This window comes from Dermacentor andersoni, chromosome 8 (assembly GCF_023375885.2).
Source record: "Dermacentor andersoni chromosome 8, qqDerAnde1_hic_scaffold, whole genome shotgun sequence".
Taxonomy (NCBI): Eukaryota; Metazoa; Arthropoda; class Arachnida; order Ixodida; family Ixodidae; genus Dermacentor; species Dermacentor andersoni.
Window position 1 is genome coordinate 24,156,655 of NC_092821.1, and position 13,164 is coordinate 24,169,818.

At 41.1% G+C, this 13,164-nt stretch overlaps 1 long non-coding RNA gene across 1 annotated transcript; it reads left to right on the forward strand.

Annotated features, from left to right (window-relative positions):
* Position 1: 1 nt before the first annotated feature.
* LOC140219997 (uncharacterized) lies at positions 2-11,686 on the forward strand. Its single transcript, XR_011896239.1, has 3 exons — positions 2-120; positions 10,609-10,660; positions 11,592-11,686. It is a non-coding gene; the product is annotated as an uncharacterized lncRNA (long non-coding RNA).
* Positions 11,687-13,164: the final 1,478 nt, after the last annotated feature.

Sequence of the window (13,164 nt, forward strand, 5' to 3'; positions counted from 1 at the left end):
ATGTACACAATGATGCCATTTCAGACTTTTCTATCATCATGATGTCGATGGCACTGTCTACAAGACTATCACCACTGTATTGCCCCTCTTCAGCGGGCAAGGCAGCAGCAGCACTAATAGGTGTGGTACCATGATAAAGCTTACTGCCTATGTTATGACCATCCCTCCATAGCTTCATTGCCCACATAGTCAGTGCCTTAATTTTATTCCTACATATGCCCAGGTGCTGTCCCAATCCTGTAGCCCTCTGGTGAATGGGGATATTGAGATGAACCATCGCCCTATTAGACCAACTAAAAGTTCATCATCATCATCATCATCATCATCATCATCAGCCTGGTTACGCCCACTGCAGGGCAAAGGCCTCTCCCATACTTCTCCAACTGCCCCGGTCATGTGCTAATTGTGGCCATGTTGACCCTCCAAACTTCCTAATCTCATCTGCCCACCTAACTTTCTGTCGCCCCCTGCTACGCTTCCCTTCCCTCGGAATCCTGTCCGTAACCCTTAATGACCATCGGTTATCTTCCCTCCTCATTACATGTCCTGCCCATGCCCATTTCTTTTTCTTGATTTCAACTAAGATGTCATTAACGCGCGTTTGTTCCCTCACCCAATCTGCTCTTTTCTTATCCCTTAATGTTACACCTATCATTCTTCTTTCCATAGCCCGTTGCGTCGTCCTCAATTTAAGTAGAACCCTTTTCGTAAGCCTCCAGGTTTCTGCCCCGTACGTGAGTACTGGTAAGACACAGCTGTTATAAACTTTTCTCTTGAGGGATAATGGCAACCTGCTGTTCATGATCTCAGAATGCCTGCCAAACGCACCCCAGCCCATTCTTATTCTTCTGATTATTTCACTCTCATGATCCGGATCAGCAGTCACTACCTGTCCTAAGTAGATGTATTCCCTTACCACTTCCAGTGCCTCGCTACCTATCGTAAACTGCTGTTCCCTTCCGAGACTGTTAAACATTACTTTAGTTTTCTGCAGATTAATTTTTAGTCCCACCCTTCTGCTCTGCCTCTCCAGGTCAGTGAGCATGCATTGCAGTTGGTCCCCTGAGTTACTAAGCAAGGCAATATCATCAGCGAAGCGCAAGTTACTAAGGTATTCTCCATTTACTCTTATCCCCAATTCTTCCCAATCCAGGTCTCTGAATACCTCCTGTAAAGATGCTGTGAATAGCATTGGAGAGATCGTATCTCCCTGCCTGACGCCTTTCTTTATAGGGATTTTGTTGCTTTCTTTATGGAGGACTACAGTGGCTGTGGAGCCGCTATAGATATCTTTCAGTATTTTTACGTACGGCTCGTCTACACCCTGATTCCGCAATGCCTCCATGACTGCTGAGGTTTCGACTGAATCAAACGCTTTCTCATAATCAATGAAAGCTACATATAGTGGTTGGTTATATTCCGCACATTTCTCTATCACCTGATTGATAGTGTGAATATGATCTATTGTTGAGTAGCCTTTACGGAATCCTGCCTGGTCCTTTGGTTGACGGAAGTCTAAGGTGTTCCTGATTCTATTTGCGATTACCTTAGTAAATACTTTGTAGGCAACGGACAGTAAGCTGATCGGTCTATAATTTTTCAAGTCTTTGGCGTCCCCTTTCTTATGGATTAGGATTATGTTAGCGTTCTTCCAAGATTCCGGTACGCTCGAGGTCATGAGGCATTGTGTATACAGGGTGGCCAGTTTTTCTAGAACAATCTGCCCACCGTCCTTCAACAAATCTGCTGTTACCTGATCCTCCCCAGCTGCCTTCCCCCTTTGCATAGCTCCCAAGGCTTTCCTTGCTTCTTCCGGCGTTACTTGTGGGATTTCGAATTCCTCTAGACTATTCTCTCTGCTATTATCATCGTGGGTTCCACTCGTACTGTATAAATCTCTATAGAACTCCTCAGCCACCTGAACTATCTCATCCATATTAGTAATGATTAGTAATTTTAGTGAACTAAAAGTTCACAGGATAAAAATTGTAATCTTGGTCCCCCACTTGATGAATGGCTAACGTCATGAACTATTGTAGTGTTGATAGCTCAGATATGTTGAGATAATTTTTGCTCTTCAAAACGAAAAACAACACATGACATTGCTGAACTGTGGCCGTTCGTCAACTCTTGATATTAAACAATAGAAGATCTTCTTACTGCCCTCAAATAGTTTGTGCGCGGTTTACAAGCTGGAACATACATTCAACAAAATTTCTCCTAAAAACTTAATAACCGCTTCTCATTGAAAATTGTTCATGGCAGAACAGCTCTTTTTGCATCATTTTGTAGAGTCTTGATAATAGCGATCCCTTGCTATTGAAAGTTGTAACATTCTTTTCATTAACAATGAAGTTCGAAAGCTTTCAAGTCCTCTTAAATAAAAAAAAAATAGGAGGCTTGGGACATATTGTGATATAGGGCCTATCCAGACATTTTTAAGCTGCTGGAATAAGAAGTGAACATTCACGAATGTTTGTACTGAGGAAAAGGTACCGAGTTCCATTTATCAAAGCAGTGGTTCATACACACCATTAACACCACCCCAGGAGGAGCCAGGCATTGCCAAATGTTTTCCAATATACCCCCCCCCCCCCCCACTCCTTACTTTCTCCCGCATGCAAGAGATATTCGCCAAATGCCAGTTAGGTCGGAAGAGACAAAATAGAAAGGCGTCTTTCTGCGCGTCTTGTTCATCGAGCAATGTTTCAGAAAAAATGAGGACATACAAGGCACTGTTTCCAACTAAATTTTTTATCCAAGAAAACCAATATACAGTAAACTACCACTTGAACGTCACAAATTATTCAGCTGTACGAACTTTTTTATATCCCCCATCGAAACACCATTCAACCCAATTCAAATGCCTTTCAGTTTAACAAAATTCAGTACAGTGGCCATTTCAGTTCTGTGACCATATTCTACTACATCATCATCATGATGATTTTTATTTCACCACTGGATACAAGGTGAAAAAGGGAGAGCCGGAAAAAAAGCCGGAATCTCTTCGGCTTGACAAAGCTCCGGTCTCCCAGACATGCACGGAAGCGGCTGGTGTAGCAATACAATCACGCATAAAGTGTGGATATAAAAGTATATTTAAACACAAATACATATAGAAATTTTCATGTTATTAGATAGAAACTAGTTATAATACAGTTGTGTTAAATGACTCCCAGTATACATTTATAATCTGTTATCTTGCATATTATTATGTAACACAGACTCAGTCTCATATATCAAAAGAATGCAAAAGCAATGTATGCATACATATATATACATATATACATACTTGAACAAAAAAACCAGTCAAAAACACAAAGGACAAGAGGAGAGGTTCACACCGCAACGACTGGCTAATAACTGAGGTTTATTAGAATCGGTGTAGTCCCAGCAAGGCCAGCAGAGCATGCGCAACTGCATCATCGTTAATCACATAGCATGAAAAGACAAGACCCCTCTTGTCCTTTGTGTTTTTGACTTGTTTTTTCGTTCAAGTATGTACCAACTGGCCCAGATTCCAACCCTTCTATATACATACGCACACATACATATATAAATATAACAAATTTCACAGAACTGTAGAATAAACACAAGTTACCATCAGGAAATGTTCTTTTCGTTAGAAATTATTTTACATACTTGCAAATATATATGTGCATCTATGTTAAAAAACAAAAAAAAAACAAAATCTGCATATAGGCTGCTTCTTTCACAACAGACATCTCGCCAGGATAGCCCAGGGCGTCGTCACATCCTTGAATTTTAACAAACGTGAAGAAGCCCTTTGCAGCATCCAGTTTACAACGCAAAACCCTGCCACGTGGTCCGGGCATAATCACTGCAGCGGAAACCTGGATTCTAGGAATAATAGTTACAAGTGTGAACGTATAAACGCAACGAGAGTATATGATAAGTTCTGCGGAACTGTTAGAGCAGTTAACAATACATATATATAAGAACAAATCCAATATTTTAGTTTTGTTTAGAGATAACACATCATGTTGTTGGTTAAAATAGTTAAGTAAGGAAAGTAGTGTATGTTTAAGGCATTGGCAGCCATAATTAGTATGTGTGTGGTGCCTGGTGACGATATGAATATGCACTTCTAGTTTGTTGTAGAGTTGCCAGGGCTAGGAATGAATCGAGCTTTCGCAGCATAGCATTTCTATAGCTTAGTAATGTTTTGAATTTATGTATGTCACGGGCTCTAATTATTCTGTTTTGTTGGAAAAGCTCTTGCGTATGCTCGAAAAAAGAAAGGTTCGCTATCGCCCGAATCGCTTTCTTTTGAAGTATTTCCAGCATTTGAATATTTTGCACTGTAGTGTTACCCCATATAAGTGAACAGTAACTGAGGTGTGAATGGAAAAGAGCATGATAAATGAGACGCTTAACTTAAAAAGGTAATGCGCTTCGATTGCAAATTAACAGACCAACAACTTTTGGTACCTTTGAGCAAACATGACTAACGTGTTCATTCCAAGACATATGCACTGTGAATATTACGCCTATGGTTTTTATGGATGACGTAATGGTAATTTTATACATACCCCACACAATGTTATCTGGCAATGTAGTAGAACTTCCTGGAGCATGAAAAATAACACATTTTGTTTTGGTTTCATTGAGGATGAGGCCGTTTGCTTAGACCATGCTCGAAGTCCATAACAAACGGAGCTTGCTATAGGCGTTATTTCTTTTAAATCTTTACCTGTAAAGAAAACAGAGCAACCATCTGCATACGTGACAAATTTACACATATCGCTCACTTGTACAATATCATTAATGTAATACAGGAAAAGTACCGGGCCAAGAATGCTACCTTGGAGCACACCTGCTGTAAAAGGTTTTATCTGCGATCTGTTCTCATTAATTTCAACAAACTGATGTCAGCTTTCTAAATAAGATCAGATAAGTTCAATTGTTATTCCTTGGAAGCCATATTTTTCCAGCTTTATCAGCAGCAATTTCTGGTTCACCCTATCAAAGGCTTTGCTGAAGTCTAAGTATAACCCTAAAGTCAGAATTTTTTTTTCACTGTTCTCTAGAATAACCTCCTTCTGTATTCTTCATGCAGTTTCCGTAGACCGCTTTTTCTTAAACCCGTGTTGACAGTCGGTTAGCAAGCTATGTTTTTGCGAAAAATTATCAATACGAAAGTTAACAATTTTTTCGAGTCCCTTTGATAGCACAGGAAGTATAGATACTGGCCGATAATTGCCCATATTATTTTTGCCACCTCCTTTGTGAACTATTACTCTCGCTACCTGCATATTACGCGGGAAAAGTCCGGTTGCCATGGAAATATTAAAGATTTGCATTACTGCAGGTGCAAGTAAGTCTCTGGTGTACTTAATTGGCCTAATTTCTAAATCATGTCGGTCTCGACTGTGGCTATTTTTCAAGGATGAAAATGTTGTAATCACCTCAGGGATGCTAGTATGCTTTAGGAATAAAGATTCTTTTAATGAAGCGGCATGCATTGTATCTTGAATATTGTGATCTATGCATCCTACTTTAACAAAAAGTTGTTAAAACGGTCCGCAAGTTCTGTAGCATCTACAAAAGTGCCATCAATGTTCAACGTATCTGTTTGTGTATCGACTGACTTCCGATTTAGTGTTTTGTTTATTTTTTTTTCATACTTTTTCACGTCTGCTATTACCTCCATGGGGTTGTTAGTCGAGTTTTCTTCTCTATTAGTTGCAGGTGTGCCTAATACAGTGTTTTCACTTTAACCTCCTTATTTGCCTTTCTTCACTCTCATTTCCACTTGATAATTTTGAACTTTAGGTGCCTACAACCCATATTAGGAAGTAGCCGCTAGCAACACTTTGGAAGCAATGTTATTTTCATTTTAAGCTTGAATGACATTGTCATTCACTGTATTTTGTGTGTAGTGCACCAAGCATCACATGACAATAATTCCTTTGGTAAAAGAACTGTAAAAGACAGAATGGCAAAAATTACTGCATATTTCATTTGGGATAGGTAAGTTGAAAACCCTGTATTTTTTTTTAGAATGCTTTTCTTCCCAATTAGATGTTTTAGTGGAAAACATTTTGCAGCATAAATTATGTTCCTGTGTCGTTCTTCCAAAAGACATAGTGAAACTTGTGAGCCCACTTAGTGTCTGCAAAACTGAATGAATTGGTTTTATGTGCAAGATTAGATTGCCCAAATTATAAAGAAATTTTTATGTTAACTATTAAGCTCAAGTGTGTAATTAATGCTTTGAAACATTCGTTCTATGCTTCCATATATGTAAATGTAAGCTTTCACACAGCGAACACACTAAATTAGAAATATGCCTGCTATCCATGCTTTTTGCGCGTTAAAGGAACTTGCATGGTTTTGCATGTTTAGGAAATTGCCTTTTATTCTATTTATACGACATAATTTTCTCATCTATACTAGTAGCTACAGTGTACTGAGGTTGAGTGCCAAGGCAAGGGACCCGGAAGTTTTACGGGAATAACTACCCAAAATTACTGTGGATGGATCTGGCAGAGGGAGTGGTTCAGGAAGCGGACTGAAACTGGAAAATTAATGTTCAGTGTGACCGCAGCATTCTGGAGTGAGGGTCTGTGCTGGAAGGAAACTATGAAATATGTTAGCAACTAGTCAAACATTGTTTTAACCCCAATGAGTCCTTTTAATGGTGCATAATGGGAAAGGACAACCTGTGACATCGATGCGAGCCTTCCGACTCTAAAGTTTGCTCTATGCATTCCTCTGCGTCATTTCATCAATGGCAACAGAGCAGGCGTGTACCCAGTAATTTTTTTCAGGGGGGGGGGGGGGAACCATAGGTGTCTTTCCTATGAAAATTAGGGGGGGGTTCCTTTATTATACAAATATGAATAATGCCCACCATTCACCATAAAGACGCATAAACCCGAAAAGAGAAATGAAATTAAGGTGCATCTTACAGGTAGGCCTGTGAAATGCACTTCTTTACATGGCAAACAAGGAACCACATCAAATGGACTCACGCTGGAAAGAACCACAGGAAGAACACTGCCAAGAACAAGTAAACAAGTGAAAATGTAAATTAAAGATTTCTATAGTAGAATACATAGCAACCATTGCACATGAACCACGCGGGGTTGTGTTACTTAGCCAGCCAATCACAAAAGCAAACAAAATCATCGTCATGTGGCCTTTTCAACAATGCGTCGTGCTTGATAGATCCGGAGAGCCTGCTGTTCTTGAGCCTTTTCATTGGCGGAAGCAATGAGGTGTGCAAGAGACATGAACAAAGTGTATGGAGTCTGAGCATTTCACTCTTCAAAAGTCTGCGGTACAGTTCATTTCACATCTGAACCCGTTTTACTGATGAAACTTCACTGCCAACAGCACTGAAACTTGAAAACAAATAGTTGCAGCAAAGCAAGCATTTTATAATTTTCAGTTCAATAAAGAATTCGACTTTCGCCATTATACTTTAATAGGCGAGGGAAAATGTAGAAAATTACGCGCTAATAATTTTATTTTTGTGGTTACCGCCTGATTTGCCTAAGAGGAAAAGTTTGAAGTATGAATTATTTGCAGCCTCACAGAGGAACAGTGGCTGGCGGTTATGAGGCCATGGGCGGAACTTCGCTGCATACTTAAGTTGCATCCAACTATAGTTGCGTTTTTTGAATTACCTCCAGAAGAATTATAGAGAAATATATATTTGAGGAACAATCACATGTCTTTTAGATCCCTCGTTTACTGCTCTACCAAGTGCCAAAACTGACTCTTATTGTTATTTGGGAAGTTGTGTAACGATGCGTGGCCGCCAGTCCCGTGCAACCGCATAGAGCGCAGGACACTGGGGTTCTAGACATGCTGCGCCCACCGTGAAAGGTTAGAAAAAAGCCCACATAAGCACATCAAAGAAGTGGCAACATCAGGCGGTTTGACTGGTAACTGTAGAAGCGTCATTCAAGACACACGGAATCGTTCCCTACTTCTGGTGGCGTTTACTCTACTTCCATAATTATCTTCATAAACAACGGTTAAATTTGTTCATTTTCGCTTTATTTTCCTCTTTGGCTGTTGCCTTGGCTCTCCCCCTTGGTAGATTGCTTAATTTCTCAGCTCCTCGTGACTCTTGTTTCCAGTTGCCAATTTTGCACGAAAGGTGCTGTACAATTAGGGAAAAACCAGATGACGTTACGCATGACACTCATATTGCTTATGGGTTTAAGGGTTATTGCAGGGTTTCATGATTGACGCTGTTTCGCATTATTTTATTTTCCACTTTATCTAACCCATATCGCGGGTATATTGTTTCAGCTCGCCAGCGTTGCGGCGAGCCGCCACGCGAGGAAATAATTAAGCAAAGGGAAAAGTTAAATGAAATTGGTGTTTTCTCTGAGTGCAACTCGTTCCACGAGCATACAGACCAGCTGACTAAGAAACAAATCCCTTTCCTGGTCCATGTATCAGTCTAAACAAAGAAGGTTGAACTAACGAAGCAACAGCGATGCGTGTGACTGTTGAATAGATGGTGAAAACTAAAGGCATCTCGAATTCATTGCGCAGGCACCGAATCTATGAGAAAACTGGCCTTCACACCCCAAGAAATGCCGATAACTACCATCATCCAAAAGGAGTGAAAAAGGCAGCAAAATGGCTGCTCAATAGCTGTCAAATATTAAAATTCGTTTGGCGCTGCTTTAGGAATGTGTGAGGAGTGGTGGCGGGCAGGGGGCGGGTAGGGCTTCCACCACCTGGGTTCGTGCCTGCAAGAGAGGAATACTTAATGTGTTGGAACAAGCTTAAATAGAACCTGGCCTTTAAACAAGCAAAATAGTCTTGCAAATCACCAGATGCTAACTGCGAAGGCCTGCAGTTACCATGCTGATGGTGCAAAACAAGCTGACAAGAATTAAAATCAGAAGGAGACAAGGTAGCTATGCATCTTGAGAATTTTTAGCTCTATTCATGTTTTTTGTAAGCACTGCAGGCATTTCAATTTTTTTTCTCTGGACCCATGTTATTGCATTTCCTTTATATACCAACAAGCATATGAGCAAATCTTTTTGCAATATTTTCGCTTAAACTTTCTACAGTTATTCTTAACATAGTTGGTTATTCAATGAACTGCCAAGATTGTATGACTTTTTATAAGACTCCATTTTATAGAAAGGCATATTTATTGGAAGAGCACATCTTTATGATGCTGGATGGTGACATGCTTAACGGACGCAGGAGAACAGTTCATTAGAAATGCGGTGGAGTATGAAATAGCCTTGACAGTCAAGCACTGTTATTGTAGATGTCTATAAACTAGGTTTTACTGTATTTCTTTTTCTTTCTTTTTTGCACAAAATGCCTAATGACAATTCACTATTTCAGTGGACTCCGTTTCTATGCTGGAGTGCATTTTGACCCCGAACAATAATCATCTGTGTCGCCCGTATTTCCTTTCTTTAACACTGCGAGCCCGGTACTTCTTAGTCACGAACAACTTGCGCCTTATAAGCTTGACAAAGCATTCTCGACACGAAACCGCAGCGTTTTCAAGGGAGGAAGCGCAAGCAAGGCAGACGACGATTATCGTTATGGGACAAGATAAGCCTCAAAGGGTTTAAACTTTTTTAAGAGAGTAGACCTGTGTCACACGGCCGCTTTCGACCTCGATCAAGTCCCATCCGCATCGAAATTCACAACCCCGGTGGCTTCCTTCCCGCAGATACCGCAAAGGAGCCATTCACGACCGAGTAATTCTATCCCGATAGAAAGTGTGTCGTACACTCCAAAGGGTGTAACTTTGCCTGAGAGTGTACACTCTAAGAAAAGTTTACACCCTTTGGAGTGTATATTTGCCACACAACAATAATCATCATCTGTCTCGCCCGCATTTCCTTGAAAACGCTGCGCTTGTTACTTTCCTGTTGGGAATGCTATGTCATGCTGATAACGTGCATGCCGTTCGTTACTGGAAAGTACAGGGCTCGCCGCGTTAAAGGAAAGAAATGCGTACGAGACAGATGACGATTATCGTTGTGTGGTAAATATACACCCCAAAGGGTGCGACTGTTTTTAGAGTGTAAGAGTGACGATTATTGTTGTGTGGCGGAGATAACGCTTTGGAGTGTACCTCTGCCGCACAACTATAATCGTCATCTGCCTTGCTTGCGTTTCCTTTCTTCAAAGCGCCGCGCCCGCTACTTTCCTTTCGTGAATGCCATGTCATTCTGATAACGCGCATGCCGTTCGTTACTGGAAAGTACCGGGCTCGCCGCGTTAAAGAAAGGAAATGCGGACAAGACAGATGACGATTATCGTTTTGACAAAAGGGTGTAATTATGCTTAAGAGTGCATGCTAGCCACCATACCTTTACGATAAACATATCTTCTCTGTAAAAAAAAAAATAACGCAGTGATTTTTAGTAAAAAAAGTTAAGTTCGTCTGGCAACGACAACAAAAAAGTCGCTTCCAAAGATTGTGCGCATCTATAGCCAAGCCGATCCATGCCTAAAACTTCCCAAAATGGCCGACTGCATCGTCAACATCGTTAATACACACTAATCGTTCACTTGATTTTTCGCTGCATTAGAAATGCAAGCGGTTAATTTCGCCGAATGAACTGTCTCGACGCTTTTCAGCGCCCGTCTCGTGCTTCTGAAAAGAGCTTGCGGTATTGGCGTGAACAGACAGGCAAGTGGACGTCTTTATTCTACAGTTATTGAACCGTTACTTATCGATACATATTGCAGTTAGCATACAAGCTGTCGTTAAAAGTTCCGTCTTTCAGTAAACCTTGTGCAGCGTACTCTCAGCTCAATACGAAATTCTTGACTGCGTTCTCGAGTTTTGTTTAACGGTAATGCGAAGGAGTTAGATAATGCACAGAGGCGAGGTTTTGTCTGGTCTTGCAGAAGTCCCAGGTGCTTTTTTCCGCCGCGTACACTGTCGCAATCGTTACACGTCTGAGGAACCAGACTGGCGGCGCATAGGTAAAGCCGGCTGCCAGTTTAAGCCACAGTCGCCTACCTTGTCGCTATAAAGAGGAAATTTGCGCGTTTACTAAGTGTACGCAACGTTTGTTTGTTTAGTATAATTTGGTGGTGCCTCCAGCAGACAAAATGTGGATCCCGTAATGCTCCGTCGGTTTGGGCTCGGCAATGCCTCCGCGTTATGGTGTCAAGATAGGCTTCTGGACACCATATCCGCGTGGCGGGCGCGTTTAAGAGGAAGCTTTAGCTCGGGTGTTCCGATCTAAATACATGTAAACGGAGTATTCGTTTTTCTCGGCAACCACTGCACCAAATTTGACGAGGTTCGTTACATTTAAAACAAAAGCTTAGAATCTAGAAATTTGCGTGGTACACAAAAGCAAAGTGGGGCATGGTGCTTCCAGTGCCAATTTTTTATCAAACATGTAGTTTTCCATTATAAAGGGGACTGTAATGCGATGTCTTGAAGTAAGGGGTTGTCTTATATTCAGAGTCGACTTATGTTTCAATATGAACGAAATTTCTTTTAAGGAAATTTACCCCTGCTGTTTAGTTCCATATTGTGCGTAGAAGCAACAGTGCGTGCACTTTCAGCTGCTCAGTTTCTTTTCAATGCTGCTCTCATTTTGTAGAGTTCATCACATGTGCATTTGCAACACATTGGCGGAGGCAATACGAACTGCATTTCTCGCTAGCTGCACAAGTCGGAATGGCAATGCATCTTGGAGAACAAGACTCGAATTGTGAAAGTCTGGTGGTAAGTCTGAAGTATTACATTTTCATTTATATTTGGTGTTAACTTTCCATCGCAAACTTTCTATCCTATTGAAGAAACATTTAGCCTCCTGTTTGGCCTGTTTCTTTAGAGCCTTTCATCAGGCCCCCTAGCAAGTTTTAGTTTACACTGCAATTTAGAGCTTCTTGAGACCCGAATACAGCCATGGGACATAATTACTTTTCAAGGTGATTATTGCCTCCTGGCATGTTACGAACATGAAAGACGTTATTTTTTTAATAACAACATCGTTTTAAATAACTGGCATCCTTTTTAAATATCACAGTCATACGTAGGCAGGCTAAGAGCTCCATCTCCAACAAGTAAACATCGCATGTTCGCTATGGTAAAAACTGCATTTCATTGCCTGAACGCAGAGGTGAAGATGGAGAGATGGAGTTATGTGTAGTAGACTGTTACTTTGCTGCTGCATCCTGGATTTTCATGCATTAATGAGGAATTCAACAGACTTCAAGGTTGCTTCCTGCTGTCTGTGACAATGCGGAGGTCTAGGTCAATTTAGTGTGAAATTTCTGGAAAGTAGATGAGAAGAATATGAGTGAACCACTTCTGACAGTTCGACATGCATTGGACTTCATATCCACAATGAATGTTTTGAGTAATGACTTCAGACTTCTCGCATTGCTTTACCGAAATAATCTTTTAAACTGGTTTATTATTGGAGGAGACAGAAGAAATTGAATGCCCTCTTACCACACCACCATGAGGTGAGCATGACTGCCAACAGAGACACTCTCTCCCTCTTCCTGGAGTAGCATCCGCAAGCGAGGTTCCTTCCTTGCCTTGTCACATACTTGAGCCAAAGAACCACATCGGGTTCACGTGACTAGCACCACCCATTTTTTTTCTTATCCAGTTTTGTTGCGTGGCACATTTTCCACCGTGGCATTGCGCATTCTGAATTGGGCGATTTACCGAAGTAATGCGTCATGGCGAGCGACACTTTTAAGACTGTGTTTGGCGTCGCACTGTTTGTTTGTGTTGCCTTGACTCTGGCTCGGTGTGGCACTTTCTCGAGAGCGAGCAAAGTGGTGTTTCATTTGAAATTTCTGCTGTCTGTATGACATGCACAGATTTGTCATGAATACCTGTGTCATGTGCTGTAAGGCTGTTAACTTAAGAATAGCATTAAATACATTCTCTTAGTGGTGAATGCAACGCATACTTATCTTTTGCGCTCAAAGAAAATGTGAACAGTGTACAGTGCTCCCACTTCTGCGTCAGTCTGATAAAAAGGCCAACAAAGAGTGATACTGCACTAAATCAAGTATCTGGAAATTTGTAGACATACTAGGGATGCTTCTGCAGCAGACATGATTGACCAGAGAGGTTAATAACGTACAGCTGCTTGCGGTGACCAAATGCACAGCACCATCAGCTTTGTGCCATGCTATAATTCTATCAAAACT